Source organism: Lemur catta, chromosome 4 (assembly GCF_020740605.2).
Source record: "Lemur catta isolate mLemCat1 chromosome 4, mLemCat1.pri, whole genome shotgun sequence".
NCBI lineage: Eukaryota > Metazoa > Chordata > Mammalia > Primates > Lemuridae > Lemur > Lemur catta.
The window spans coordinates 91,130,779-91,146,986 of record NC_059131.1 but is presented as its reverse complement, the minus strand read 5'-3'; the positions used below and the strand labels follow the sequence as shown (position 1 = coordinate 91,146,986).

General features: G+C 37.0%; 1 protein-coding gene across 4 annotated transcripts in view; it reads left to right on the top strand.

Moving 5' to 3' along the window:
- Positions 1–16,208, top strand: part of KCNIP4 (potassium voltage-gated channel interacting protein 4) — a 1,084,926-nt gene that overhangs the window by 637,603 nt on the left and 431,115 nt on the right. The gene's annotated exons all lie outside the window — the stretch shown is intronic.

Sequence of the window (16,208 nt, the reverse complement as noted above, 5' to 3'; positions counted from 1 at the left end):
CACACATGCACGCACACTCACACACACACATGCACACACACACACACACACACACACGCTACCTTGTTCACTCTGCCAAATGTTCAATCATCCTGATGGTGCTCCCTTGGACAGAAGTGAAAGCAAGAGCTTCTTTTGTTGGAAAGAAGCAGGGCAGCTGATACCCAGGGTGACGGCCAAGACAAGTTGCAAAGAGCTGAGGCTAAAATGTGGAAAGACCAAGCACCTTATTTACTTGCATGCCTACCTTCCCCACATGACTGTGGGCACTTTAAAGAAGGGACTGCTTTTCCTCATTGCTGCATCCATCAAGCTCAAAATAGACCTGCTCTGCAATAGGAGTGGAAAATGCATTTTTTTTTGTTTTGTTTTTGCAATAACAAGACTTCCAGTATCACAACCAGTAGCCAACGGCAGAAAAGAACATGGAAAATGGGTGGAAAACTGAAAGATTAGAGGTGGGATTAAATGGTGTGAAAATTTGAGATTGCCAAAAACCGTAATGAAAGAACTGGTGGATTTTTGTGATCAACTTTTAAACCAGGTAACTGAAAGCATTTCAAAAATTTTCCAATTAGGTGTATTTATGCCCATGTGGCCCAACAGGGAATCAGTATAATTAAAACAGATCTGTTACATCTGACCATATGAACTAAGCTAGTCATCACATTGCTGAGTCTAATGACACAGATGACAGGCATTCAGGGATGTGACGCTGATTGTTTTAATGAGGCAGGGCTGGAAAAGTGGTTAATGCCACAAGTTTTGGAGTCACAGTCCTGGCTTCAAATCATAGCTTAAGTATGATCTATGAGTATGACTCAGAGGGTATTTAAACTCTCTGAGCTATAACTTGACCATCTTTAAGGACAACAAAAGTACCTCCCTCATAGGCTGAGTAAACGTTACCATCCATATGAACAGCCTAGTGGCTAGAACATAGTGAGCACTCAAAACATGTTTGCTTTTATTGTTATTGTTATCAACATCATTAATGTTTTAGTATTCTAGCTAGTTTTCTATGTCTATTGGGATAAAAAAAAACGTGTCTAGGGCTTTCTTAGCTAAGCTAAATGAGGCAATGTATTTTGAAAGCACACTGAAAATTCTATGGCTTTATGCAAATGTAGAAATGTTTCATTATTATCATGGGTCTGATAGGCTAAAAGCATTCTAATAGAGGTAGGAAAGTTAAGTTTTAAAATAAAGAGAGACAGATAACATTGGCAAGAAGCAGTCTCAATGTGACCAGTTTTCTGCATTGTTCAGGTAATTCAAAACAGAGGTCAAGATACAGGAATGCTGAAACACTTTAAAATGCACAAGCCATTGAAAATGCACAATGAGAAGAGTAAAGGCATCAAGAGTTACAGAATACTGTACCAATTATTGTCCTAAAGAGAAAAAAACTAATTATTAATAGCTTCAGGTTATATTCATGTTTCCTCCCAGAAAATTTTCATGTTACTGGGAACAGCTGGCAAGTGAGTCTCCAATTAAAGAACAGGCCAGGGTTCTACATTATTCTGGTTTCCCCACACATATATATATATGCTAAGGTGAGTCTGCATTTTCTTGAATCCTGCAGCATCTGTTTTGGGAATTATTCATTCAGTCAATGAATATTTATTGAGCTCCTATCATATACTGGGTAGTGTCATACTGTTATGAGGAAAACTTAAGGTTGATGTTTACTCATCCCATGTTTATCAGCAAAAATGTTTGTGTCCGATCTGCCCAAACTTTTCATGTGATCATTAATATATCACCTAATGGGATTTTGCTTAAATGTTTATACGTGATGTGGCGCTAGAACTTTCACCCTTGCTGTCTTATAGCTGCTCTGAAGTTAAAATTAAGTGACAGATAAGGAAGTGTTGTGCAAGGCTAAAATTAGTTTGGGTAAGTTCTATTTTTACCATTGTTATAGAGTTCAAAAGAATAGAAAATATTTGATTCTATGGGCAAAGTAATTAAAGCTAAGAAAGTTCAAATGATAAAGGGAGATTTGTTGAGAGGCAAGAAAAAAATCAGAACACTTTGCTGGCTTGAATAGTTGCCCCAATCCATCCATTTACTGTCCAACTCTTTCTCATGACCACATCTAACAGTGTTTTAGACCAGTGGTTCTCAAGCCGTAATGCACGTGAGAATCATGAACAGGGCTGGTTAAATGCAGAGTGCGAGACTCCTCCCCTGGAATTTTTGATACAGTTGGTCACGGGTGGGGCCCAGAGCTTCACATCCCTAACAAGTTCCAGGTTATGCTGATATGCTAGTCGAGGGTACACACTTGAAGAAATTAAAGGAGCCTCTGCTCCTGCCAAGTTTGCAGAGCAAATGAGGAGACAAAACTTGAATGAATTAAAAAAAAAAAAAATCTGGCCATGAGCTCCAGATGTGTGTATCAAAGCATCTGCTCTCTAAGAGGCAACTCAAATCTAACATGCCCACAGTGGAACTCTTGCTTTCTACTCACAAACTTGCTCCTCTTCTAGTCTTTTCTGCCCCTCAACCCAAGTGCTCAAACCAAAAGCTTAGGAGTTTATCTCAGCTCCCAAGCTATCAACTAATTCCACAAATGCTTATTTACTTAGCATCTACTGTTTGTCAAGCACTATTATAGATACTGGGGAATAGAACAATGACCAAAACAATGTCCTAGTGCTGAAAGAATTTAAATTCTGATATGTAAGCTAGAAAGCAACTAGTAAATTAATAAGTAGATAGCAGACAGCATATTCTAGAACCAAAATATGAGCATTTCACACTATTTCCAGAGCCACCACCCCAATTCAGCCATCTTCTCTTGCCTAAAGCACAAAGACAGACTCATAGCTAGTCTCCCTGCTTCCACTGTTCCCTAAGCAAATCAGTTATCCACACAGCTTCCACGCAGATTATCTTTAAATCATTTATCAGATCACCACATTCTCCTACCTAAAACCTCCCAGTGACTTTCCTTTGCATTTAGAAGTAAATCCAGACTTCTCAATTAGCGTGATACACAAGACGTCTCCAAACTCTCTTATTTACCTCTTGACTATTCAAAAAGCTCCTGTGGCCTTCCTTTTGACATGCTAAGTTTATTCAAACCACGGGGACTTTGCACATGCAGTCTGCTCTTCATACTCCTCTTCATATAATACTCTTTCTGAATATCTAATTTTCCTTATCATCATTCAGGTCTCAGATCAAATGTCACCTCCATAGAGAAATACTTTCTGACCACATTTGAGCACACTTCATTGCCACACTCTGTATTTTATTACTTTTTTTTTCCTTGATGGTATTTACAGCTCTCTGATATTATCTAGTGGTTATTATCACTAAAATGTAGGATATATCAGGGCAATGCCTTATTCAAACTTGATCATTGTTGTGTCTTCAGTGCTTAGATAACAGCCTGACTGTTATCATAGGCACTTAAAGTTAATTGAATTAATAAATGAATTAATAAAGCACCAGGATTGTCAGCAAGTCTATTCAAATCAGTTTACAATTCTTCAACATGAGTGCCATGTCTATGCCGTCTTTCTACTCCAGTCTAACCCCATGCTGTGCATACAGTCCTGTTCAATAAGTAGATACCCTAAGGAGACATTTACTTGGTTGTGCTGTGACAACATCCTGAATTAGATATTATTTTTCCTATTTCGGAGGTAAAAATTCTAAGAGTTGAAAAATAATTTAATGAACTTACTGAAGAAGATGAAAAGAACAAGGGGGAAAAAAAAAGAACATTGATCATCCCAGGGGCTAAAGAATGGGAAAATTTAAGATTAAATGTCAGATGAAGCAGGTGTTGAGGAGGAGCTGAACATTGACAAATGGATTTGGCTTGAAGATGGATTTTGGTAACTTTAAGGAGAGCAGAGTCAAGAGGTGGGTGGAGTCAAGGAAGAAAGTGGTAATGAGAAAATAAAGAGGATAGAAATGAGAAAGATTGCTTAAGAAAGCAGAAGCCACACTCGTTTCAAACTCAGATGTGATTACTTGGAAATGGGGGTGGAACTTAAACATATTTAAACAGAGGTCAGATCAGAGCTGGTAGAGAGGGATAGAGCTGAGGATGGGACTATGAACGTGAGAGGGAGGGAGCCCAGGCAGTGAGAAGGATTGGGGCAAGTGCCAGGGCACAGTGCAGTGGACAGGGCAGGCGGAGAGGAGCTCAATGGTCTCCACAGGTCAAAGGGGAGTGGGAAGAGGGAAGAGGCCAACTTCACCTGAAAATTTCAGGAAAAGATGACCAAAACTAGGCGTTCATTTGTTGCTGAGTCCAGGAATGAGTGAACGTGACTGTCTGGTGAGTGCAAGGATCCCAGGCATCATATTAGAAGACAGAAGCAATGGGGGAATGAGAGACCATAACCAACAGTTGGAAGGGATAAGCTGAGTGTCAAGGAATAAAGAGTGTAAGAATTTTTGAGGAAAATATTAGTTTGGTTATTGGTTTTGCCCTTTTCTAAATATGTAACCTTGAGTGACTCATATCCCACTTCTTGGTCTTAATTGTCTCTCCTGTGAATAAGGATTGCTGTCATTTGTGAAGATTAAAAGAGATAATGTGTACTAAGCAATAGGCAGAGGAGGTAGGTCATGAGAAAAGCTCAAAAAATGATAAATAAGGAAGAGTAAGGCAAGGTCCAAAGTAGGGTCTTAGAGTTTTAAAACTTAATGCATTTTTACTTAATTAAAAAAATAAATTTAAAAAGGAATGCATAAGAATAACTTGGAGAAATGGGCCGGGCGCGGTGGCTCACGCCTGTAATCCTAGCACTCTGGGTGGCCGAGGTGGGCGGATCACTGGAGCTCAGGAGTTCGACACCAGCCTGAGCAAGAGCGAGACCCCGTCTCTACTAAAAATAGAAATAAATTATCTGGACAACTAAAAATATATATAGAAAAAATTAGCCGGGCATGGTGGTGCATGCCTGTAGTCCCAGCTACTTGAGAGGCTGAGGCAGGAGGATCGCTTAAGCCCAGGAGTTTGAGGTGGCTGTGAGCTAGGCTGACGCCACGGCACTCACTCTAGCCTGGGCCACAGAGTAAGACTCTGTCTCAAAAAATAAAAAAAAAAAGAATAACTTGGAGAAATGATTTTAAATGCATAACCCTGCTCTATCTCCCCTGTGAGATTCTGAGTCTGCAGGTCTGCAGTGGGGCCTGAAAATATGCATTTGTCACACGTGAGCACTTCAGGTGATGCTCTTATATGGGACCCATGACTCACACTGAGACTTGAGAACTGCACTGTGATTGATGGAGTTGCATGGTATGGAGCCAGCACTGTGCAGTGGCAATGGTACTGATACTAATCAATAATGATTTTGACCCTCTGGACAAGATTCTCAGCACAGGTTACTTAATAAATATCTGGAAAAGCATGTGTGGATATATATATGCATATATATACATTTACAATATTGAGTATCAACCATTTCCATCTAGTTCCAAAACATTTTTATCATCCCAAAAGGAAAATTCATACTCATTATGTAGTTGCTCCCCATTTCCTCCTCTCTCCTGCCCTGGCAACCAGCAATCCTTCTGCAATCTGTCTCTATGAATTTACTTAATCTGGATATTTCATATAAATGGATTTATACAATCTGTGACCTTTTGTATCTGATTTCTTTCACTTAATATGTCTTTAAGATTCATCCACGTTATAGAATATATCAGTACATCATGCATTTCTTTATATGTTTGAATAATACTCCATTGTATGCATCTACCACAATTTGTTTATTCATTCATCTGTGGATGCACAATTGGCTATTTCCACCACTTGGCTATTGTGAATAGTGCAGCTATAAACATACATGTGTAGAATCTCTTAAAACATCTCTTTGCAGCAGCATCAGCCTCAGAGATTATGACTTAACCCATCTCAGGTGGACTCAGGTGATTTTAATATTGAGAAACTGTTCGATGTATTGATTTGAAGAAAGATTTGAATTGCTATGTAATTTTAGCACTAACTAACAAGCAAATTCCTTTTCTTGGACTGATGGTGTGTTCCTCTAAATGGTTCTTGTGTATTGGTACTCAATAATGTAGGCTGGACAGCTGTAGAAAGAGCTGTGGTTCCAGAACACGTTGGTGCTAACAATGTGAATTAGTTCTGTACTCTGCCAAACGTGGCCATAGTACATGGAGTCATAAATAACCTACTGAAACATATTCTACTTTACTTTCCTCAAAAGATTACTTTCTAGCAAGACCTAAGGAGAGAAGTGGGGGCACCACATTTTATACCTGTTGCCTGAATAATGCAGCTGAGCGAGCCAAAAATGAGCCTCAGAGACCGCTCACAGTGATCTGAGAAAGGATGTCAGGGTTTGTCAAGGTTGCATATGAATAATGTCTTGGCAAAAAAGAAAAGAAATTGCTGTGGCAATTATTTTAATGAAAAGGAACACTCAGTGTCAGACCTATACATTATCCTATTCATGAACCACTCATTGATGTCTCAGATAGGTAAGAGGGTGGCTTTTGATGTGCTGCTTTGTACTTCTGTAAAAGCTGACTTCTGAGAAGTTCAAAGTGCTTTCTGTGGACTTTCTCAGAGTCCCTTTCAACCCTTTTGTGGGCTGGATGATGCGCGTTATTCTCATCTCATAGATGATAGGAAAGCTCAAATGCAGAGAGGTTAAGTGTGTGCTCAATGTTTCTCTTTTAGGACGGGCCCCAAGGCTCCTGGCTTCCAGAGAGTCCTCTCAGTTGGCCCTATTACCTCTTTGGCCTTTCATCACAAGGTTAGCATAGAATAGTTACTGCAAAATAAAGGGCCTGTCAACAGTAGAAGATGGATATTTTTAATTTAGTACCATCAACTGCCTGAACTGAATTTTCTTTCAGGGTCTTGACGATAGTATTTTTGATTCACAGCATGGGAAACTTTTCACATTCTTTTTTATTATTATTTTTAGTTGGATATCACACAGTTGTGTTAACATTGTCAGTATTTCATCAGGTCTTCCTAAGGCGACATCCTTAGGTGGTGGTGTGGAATGGTTCACTTTCTTACCACATTTCATTTCGTTGTCACGATAAAAGTATGCATCATAAAGCAACCTTGAGCATGTAGTCTACTTAGAACATAACTGAGGTATGATCATTTTGGGGTACCAAAGTAATACTTTTTTTTTTCCCCTGGCAAAACTTTTAGTATACTGTTGGTTGATTGAACAACTTTCTAGTGATTAAAACATACTCTAGCACACCAACATTATAGTTGAGGTGGGCCATAGCGTTCTAGGTACCAGCTGAACATAAGAATTGCTGTATTTTTAAATTTGTTTTATGTATTAAATTATAAAAGTAATATATGCAAATAAAAATGAAGAGAATAAAATTTAGCTTATAAATAAGGGCTTAAGATGAAAAGTAAAGACCTCCCTCATATTATTTTCCCAAAATTTTCTGTATTGTACTATAATATACCATGTTGTAACAGTAATATTAAATAGATTTTCTTTAATCCATTTCAATTATATAAATCTAACATTTTATTTCTGTTAGTTACATGGTATTCTCTTGTGTGGCAGTATCAAATTCATTTAATCACGTTCCCCTACTGGTAAACATTTAAGTTGAATCTATTTCTTCAATAATTAAAAAAAGCTATAATGAACAGTTCTGTACATATGTAATTTTATATGTCAAGATAAATGACAAATTTGTAGATAAGGAATTTATGGTATAAAGTTTATCTATATGCATATTTGTATATGTATATTTTAAATTATATGCATCAAATATATAAATATATATGAATATAATATATACTTAAAATATATATTACATATAATCAGATATTTTAACATAGATTGCTAATCTTTCCTAAGGAGATTTAAAATAGAAAATATATCCTCTTAAATCCTAACCTTAAATACATACTGAATCAGAATCTCCTAGGGTGGTAGCTGACCGTCATTATTTTCTTAAAGCCAAAGAGTTAATTCTGAGTCACAGCTGGGTTAAATTCTTCATCCTATATGATTCCCAGCCAAGAACATCAATATCTGTTTCCAGTCTACACTGTATGTAAAAATATAATTTCTAGAGGTTATAAAGACCAGATCTATTTTAATGTAACTATCATTTTTGATAACATAGAGAAGTCAATATCAAATTTTGTATCATGCATTTTCCTCCAGGAAAACCAGAGGTAAATTCAGCGAAACAGTATGTTTCTGCTTCACAGCACAGGCATTTTTTGGTGACCGGCACTTAGCAAAAGGATTAAGCATCCACTAGAGCAGAATATTCACTATCATTTATGCAGGCATAAGTTTCAGAGCTGAATACAAAAAGAATTGTGTTTAACTATAAGGATGACATTTCATAAGATGTTGAACTTTCCAAGTCTGAGGAATTCCTGCATGTTATTTTTTATTACTGTTACCAACAATTTTCTGCATATATATATGGAAAGAGACAGAGAGAGAGAATATTAACAATCCTATGATTTCAGCAAGAGTGTGGTTGTCTGGTTACTTTTGTGTCCACCTGTGGTCTTGTCGAGAACTCTCCCTGGAAAAAAAAAATGTGAGAGTGCAATGGGATGCTCCTGCCTTTCTCAACAGTTGACTGCTCCTTTTGCACTTTTAGAAAATGTATTAGTAAGATAAGATCTCTTCTCAAAAGCCTGGAGGGATATCAAGAAATCACCACTCTGAACCCTTCCTTATTAAAAAAATACACAGAAATAAGCTTTGTCACAAGATAGTGCTCTCATTTATCAGGAAGCTATTATGCTCAGATGGAATAATTAAGCAAATGGTAGTGAGCTTATTGAATATTGCAAGGGGAAAAATTATTTCAAAGAAAAATACGTTACAATTGTTAACATAATTCAAGTTACTGCCACATTCTGTTTTTCATTACCAAAGTGCTGCTACCTTTTGAAGCACCAAGCTAATTTGAAAAGTGAACAAATTTAAATGAAAATATCTAATTCACATTTTAAATGAATGCCTTCAAATAATCTTGTCATATTAACATATTTAACTCAAAGAAAAATACAATGTTTGGAAAAAGGTTGGGGGAAAGGGCAAAGTATCACATGAGAAGAAATCCTAGATTATTTCATAGTTTAGTGTTAGGAGTGAGGATACAAATTTAAGGATTTCAGGATACCTGCAGGTACCGTGACTAAGGTAAAGAGACCAGCAGCCGTTGTCCTTCAGTACTGCATCCAGCTTAAGGCCTCTCAGCACAGAAACAAGTTCACATTCAAGCACCACAACTTATTAGACAAGTTAACCTTGGAGAAGTCACTTCATCTCTCTATAATTTCGTGTCATTGTCTGTGAAATGGTTAAAATTATGGCAGTTCAAAAATATAAAATACAAGATTACAGGGTTGCTGGGAGGTTATTGGTTATGAAAATAGTCGGCACGATGTCCAACACATGAGAAGCTCAATAAATGCTGGTTATCATCATTATCCTTATTAACTGAATGCACCTCTGAGGCTATTGTGCTTAGTTATCCCTAAGAGAGTTGTCCCCAAACCTCATGCTTTGTAAATCCTTCATCTATGATCAGAGAATCGGTAAAGGCAAAGGAAAGGGAAGCAGTGATATTTATGGATACCGACTCTGTGCTGGATGCTCTGCTAGGCACGTTTTACCCATTATTTCATTTAATCTTTCCACCTAAGCTCAAAAATTCAAAGAAAATAAGGCTTAACATGGTTATTACTTGCCAAAGTTCACAAAGTTAGCAAAGTGTAGAACAAGTATTTGCAACTTAGTGTACTTCCAAGATTAGCAGCAAGGAGCCTCAATACTCATACATACCATTGGCTTTACCCTCCCACAACCCACTGCCATCCCCAAAACCACTACTAATGACTAGTGGCAGGGACTGCTGCTTTGAACTTCAATGCCTCCATTCCCTAGGCAGCAGGCTTTTCTCCTGTTAGATTTCTGTTATCTAAGCAAGACTGGTTTTGTCATAGATATATGTATGTGTGTATGTATTTATCTATCTTTATTCTGATGGAGGGATACCCAGTATAATAATTGGCCCCTGAGAACTGAAAAATTTAGCCTCTTTCCTTCTACTGATTTTCCCTCCTTACAAGATATCAGAAAATCTAGTCATTTCTACTTCACACTTAAATGAAAATATGATTTTCTAGTTCAATAGATTGTTCACTGTTTTATAGAGAAACTGCATGATAGTAAATTTTTGCTTTTGACCCCTTGTGCTGGCATCACAGGGAGATAAAATAGCAACAGCACTGACTTTGAAATTGGTGTACCCAGGTTTCAATCACACCCAACCCGGTACTTCCAAGGTGTGTGACTTTGAAAGTTGTTTAACCTCTTGTAGTCTCAAGTTTTCTAGCTGATTTTGAACAATAACAGTACCTATCCCACAGTGTAATTTTTAGATAGAGGAGAAAATATACATTAAGCCCTTGTGCTGTTCCTGGCCCTCCTGAAGCCTGTTAAAGGGGTACATGGTAGCAAGAACTGCTGAGCAGCCCACCTCCAGAACACCTATCATAGAAGTAGATTAATCCCAATTGGTCAGTTTGATACCGAGTCACTGCCATACAAGGAAGAAGGGCATAAGTCCACATACACCAGCACCCTGCCATTTGCCTGGCTGCAGCCTGTGGACATTCGCCAGTTACGAAGGCTTTGGGAATCCAGGCAACCAGCAGTAAACAACTAACTCTTCAGAGAAACCCGGTTAACAGCATGTGTGGAGACCCCCATGGGGAAAGGGTAAATTTAAGCACACATAATTTTAAAGGTGATCTTTATATATCGTGTATTTGCTAATTGGATAGACTTCACTTATTTTATCTCTTCTTCTATGAGACCAGAAACCAAATTAAGAGCTTTAGAACATCTCATAAAATCTATATTGTTGGCATTTTTGAAAAAACAAATCAGAAGATCTGGTGACACCGGGCTTATGTTCAAACAAGGCATTAATAAGGTAGATCTGTGTATGGCTGCTCCCTCATTAAATAGAGTATGCAATCTCTAGTGAGCACAGCCCTCACCACTTTAAATATTGCACGTGCACTCATAGCAAGCAGGACTCACCACTGTATATGAACTGCCCAGCCCCTATAGGCATTTCAGTTTTTGACCCACTTTAGAATACACATACACACACACACACAGACACACACACACACACACACAAATATATATATAATCAACTCTTTTGAATGTTCCTTGGTCACACCTTCCTTTTCCATTCATATTGAACTGATTTCTAGGGAACGTTACCAGAATCACACCTCTATCTTTTAGTTCATCTAGTTCCCTGTTCTTCCATTGCAAAATTTAAACCCTTTATTACATCCTCTTCTGGACAAAAGAGTCCTAATGAACACAAAATCACAGCACCATGCACAGTACCTAGCCCTAAATTGTTAGGCAATAATGGGTATGGAATAGCTAACTGAAGAAATGAGAAATGTAAAGAATTTGGGGTGCTTTTGAAATTGGACCTGTGAAAGATTGGACTTGGGACTTTTAAGCAATTTACTCATCCTTTGGTTTTATTTTATATAATGTAAAGGTTGAATTAGGTAATCTACAAAGTATAATTCAATTCTAAAATCCTTAGATACAATGAAATACCTAATTTCTCCTGTCCATTTTATACCTATTTTAATCTCCACTCTGTTGATTTGGGGTAAGCTACATCTCTACAACCAGGATACTAGTATTAATAATATAATCCTTATCTCCTGGGATCCTGTCAAGAACTAATTAATAAATAATGTGTAGAAATTCAGACAAAAGACAAAAAGAAATGAGAAATTATGTATCATATTTTCACAATTGCATTTGAAATGGTAATATTTGAGAGTCTATGTTTCACTTATGAGCAGAGCTTTAACTATTAGTGCTTGTAAAAAGAAAAATTAGTTCTAATTTTACATTCTTTTTCCCCTGAAGAACTAATTTTCGTTTTTTATTATTTTTTTCTCGACTTTTAACATAAAATCCTTCTACAAAATAGTGGATCTGTTATAGTACATCTGTGGGTCCTGCATCCTTATTTTGTGATAATAAAAGCGTTGTAATATGGTTATCCTTTCCAATATCTCAAAGGCCGACACAGTGAACGGAAAGGAGCAGGTGCATCAAAACTGCCTGCTCCCTGAGGGAAATAATATAGGCAAAAATAGCAGCCACAGAGAATAATTCATGACAACTATAGGGCCAGAACCTATAACCTAAATTCTCCAATAATTTTAGGCATCAGGTCTTCAAAGATTTTTGTTTTGGCGCTTGTAAGTATTTTGCAGCGATGTTTCAAATGACAAAATGCTCTAGCTAACAAAATTAGCTTAGGCTTGGAAGAGTTTGGAGGGATGTTTTGGTCTTTTCCACTCTGGATTGAAGTGATTTCAATTGCTATTGAGTCTGCCAGGCACTCTGCCATCTGGGACTTTTCGGAGACAGGGGGAATAGACGGTTTGAAAGCAGAGAGCTTTTAGCAACCCAGGCCACACATCTCCGCCACCTGTGTGTAGGGAAAGAACTCCCAGAGCTGATGCTCTGTGGGCCCCCACATCCCTGGATGGCAGACTACTATTGCAGATGTGACTGTGGCTCATCTATGGGCTGGGAGAATCAGCTCTCTTGGTCAGCCTCATGTGCTGCAGTATTAGCTATAGCGTCCCCCAGAGGGACAGCTCCGTAAGCTGGAATAAATCTTATACTTTCTTTATAGGGTGTTTACAACTTGTTATGAAATTTCTGTCATGTGCAGTAACATTTCCTCTTCATTAAGCAAACTCCTCAGGATATTTTCAAAATCTCTAGACTATCCTTGCCTTCCCCTTTCTGGTTTTTATGTAATAAGTTACAGTATAGTAAAAAAAAAAAATGCTGCTAGTAGCTGATGACATCTCAGCTACATATTGTCTTGCTATAGACACATATTATCTATATATCGTGATGCTATGGACACATTCACTATAGCTTTTGTCATTAGTGATAAAGTATTTTCACTAAACTTCCACTTCTTTGCTTAATTATTGTTGGTATTAGGACACATATTGTTAATACAGTTGGTTGAAGCAAGGCTGTGACTCCGAAACAAAATTGTGGTATGTGGCTCACAAGAAAATTTTAAATGATGTTGTATTAATGTTGCCCACATCCTACCACTCGAAAGGTCTGGCTTCTTTGAGAAAAGTTAGAGCTGATCTGGATGGCATCACACACACACACACACAATCATCATATACATATATTTATTCTCTGTTTTGTTTCTTCTTTGCTTCTATATCTTAACCGTGATTGCTTACATCAGTTTTCTATTGCTGTGTAACAAATAACCCACACTTGATAGCTGTTTTAAACCACATTTAGTATCTTGTAGTTTCCATGAGTCAGGAGTGTGGGCACAGCTTGGAGGAGTCTTCCGTGTAGAGTCTCCCAAGCTAGCAATCAAGATGTTGGGTGGGAGTGGCCATCTGAAGGCTTGATGGAGGAAGGGTCTGCATTACAGCTCACATAATTGTAGGCAGAATTCAATTCCCTATGGATTTAGGATTCATGGCAGCTTGCTTCTTCAAGACTAGCAAGAGAGAAAGAGAGAGAGAGAGACTCTAGCAACACAGACACTGTTATACAGTCTTAGGTAATGTAACCATGTGCACATCATCACCTTTGCCATATTTCTTTGGTTAGAATCAACTCATACGTCCTGCCAAAACTCATGGAAAGGAGTTACACAAAGACTCACCAGGTAAGGGTAATAGATGGTCACCCATGGTCTGTCTGCCACAGGGTTCCTCCAAGTACTCTCATTCTTGGTGTGGCCCTAGTTGCTTCCCTCGTATTCCCACTTCTGGGTATGACATACTTTACTTCTTCTGATCTGACTTCCATTATTTTGGAGATATTGTTCCTCTCTCAAAAATCGATCACACATTACCTTCAGGAATTTTGTATTTTTGCTTAGTCAACAAGTATTTATTAGGCGCCTACTATTTGACAGTTATAGGAAAAACATGAAATACACAAAGATGAGTAAAACTAATGAACCAAAGCAAAGACAAAAGCAAACAAAACACAGAGTCACTGCATTTATAGATTTTGCACTCAGATTTGCAATATTTATCTGCATACCCCCAAATAAATAGATATAAATGATCAAGTATAATTCTTCCAGGTGCTATAAAGTGTGTATAAGGACAGGCAGTGAAAGCTTAGGAGCAGAGTAACCCTCCAGTAAACCAGTCTACATCTCACTGCTTGGAGAAAGGTAAGGAAATTACATTTGTTTCCTCATTTTAATCTCACAGCAACCTTACATGGTATGCATTAGTGGCCACATTTAATAAAAAAGAAAACTGAGCTACAAAATGCAGTCATAGGTCAAATAGTTTGTAAGTCATGAAACTGAAATATGATACCACACTTTCATCATAAAAATACCTGTGCCCTAGTTTGTTACTCATATAGGATAGAAATGAATTTGTTTCACTTTTCTATTTTTATCCTCAGTTTGGCCATAGCCTTCATGTAATAGATCTGGGCAAATTATCAAGCTATGTTGACTTTTGATTCAGTAACATTTAATAATTTTTCCTAAAATAAATTTGAATTCCAATAGTAAGTAAACAATATTCAATTTGTCATTTTATTACTAATGAGATGTAAGCTTTAATTATTGTTATTGAGGACATCACAACTTAAAACGTGAAGTCTTAGAGATGTGTCTCATTTAAATGTGCATTTTAATAAAGCATTTGTTCTAAAAGTCGAAACATATTCTAATAGTTTCATCTAATCTCAAACTTAAGTATTTTGTGATGCATTAAAAGGAATATTTTTAGAATCAGAATTCATCAACATTGGTTTAGAATTAACATTCTATGTCTCAGCTTGATAGAGAATTCAACTGGAAAGACATTTTCCTCTCTGTGGGATTAGCATGTTTATATTCAATATTATAAATAGAATGGATCCATAGTCAATTGCAAATGGCTTCTTCCAAAATTATTTCTTCCTACTGGTATAAATGTAGACTATCTGTCATTGTGCTATAGTATTATGGATGGTAAATATTTCTCTATCTGAAACGTAACAATGAAGTATTCAGATTATTGAATGATTTATAAGGAAGCAATTTAGGGGTGGCTTTGGCCTTTAGTCATCTATAGCCTGGTTTTTATGGAAAAGTGGTATGAAGGGAAACTTTCTTTGCCAGCACTTATTAATCTCCCCTAATTAGGAAAAATGAAATGTTTGAGATGACAGATATCCAAATTATCCTGATCTAATCATTACACATTGTATACAGGTATTGAAATACCACACGCAACCCACATTTGTGTACAACTGTTATGTATCAATATAAAAAGAAAAATAAGTAAAAATAAAAATGAGTGAAGGACCTGAGTGAGTGAGAAATTTGTTTTTGCTTGGATATTTTTTCTTGCACTGGGGAAAGTATTTAATGCAACCAATAATTACAGGTGAAGAGTTTCTAGTTCTGCAGTTACTCCATGTGAGGCTCTTACAAATGGGTTTATGGAACGATTGAAGTGAATTAGATGACCTCTGTGACTCATTCTAACCCTGAGATTCCCAGGTTCTAACTATTCTGTGATATGTTGGGGTTAAGCCCAGTTATAAGGAAGCCGACCTACATACTTAGCAGGCTTGATTGCAGGCTTTAGACATAATGCCATCCGCTTAATAATTATTAGTAAATAAAGATATTTCCACCAAGATATAAATTTGTTTTATCATTTCTACCTTTAAACAGTAAAAATAACTTTGATCTACATGTGAAACTGTTCTTTAAAAGGTGCTATAGCAACTGCAGCAGTCTCTATTTTTATATCATCATTATACCTTTGGTTATCGAGATAAATTAGTAAAAATTCCTTATATGTATCATAAAGAGAAGCCTTTATTATGGAGCAGTTATTTTTATTCAAAGAATAAATACACCTGAGGGAAACATTATTTACAACTATGAATCACCTTGAGGAAAATGACAGCTTTATTAAAAGTAATGGCTAGAATGCTGATGTTGATAACACTAATAATATTAGCAATAACAGACATTGATCACTAATCTGTTCTAGACACTCTGGTTGGTATTTTATATACATTGATGTGTTCAATCATTATAACAACTTGTTGGATGGTTCTATTGCATTAGTCAGGGTTCTCCAGAGAAACAGAAGCAAT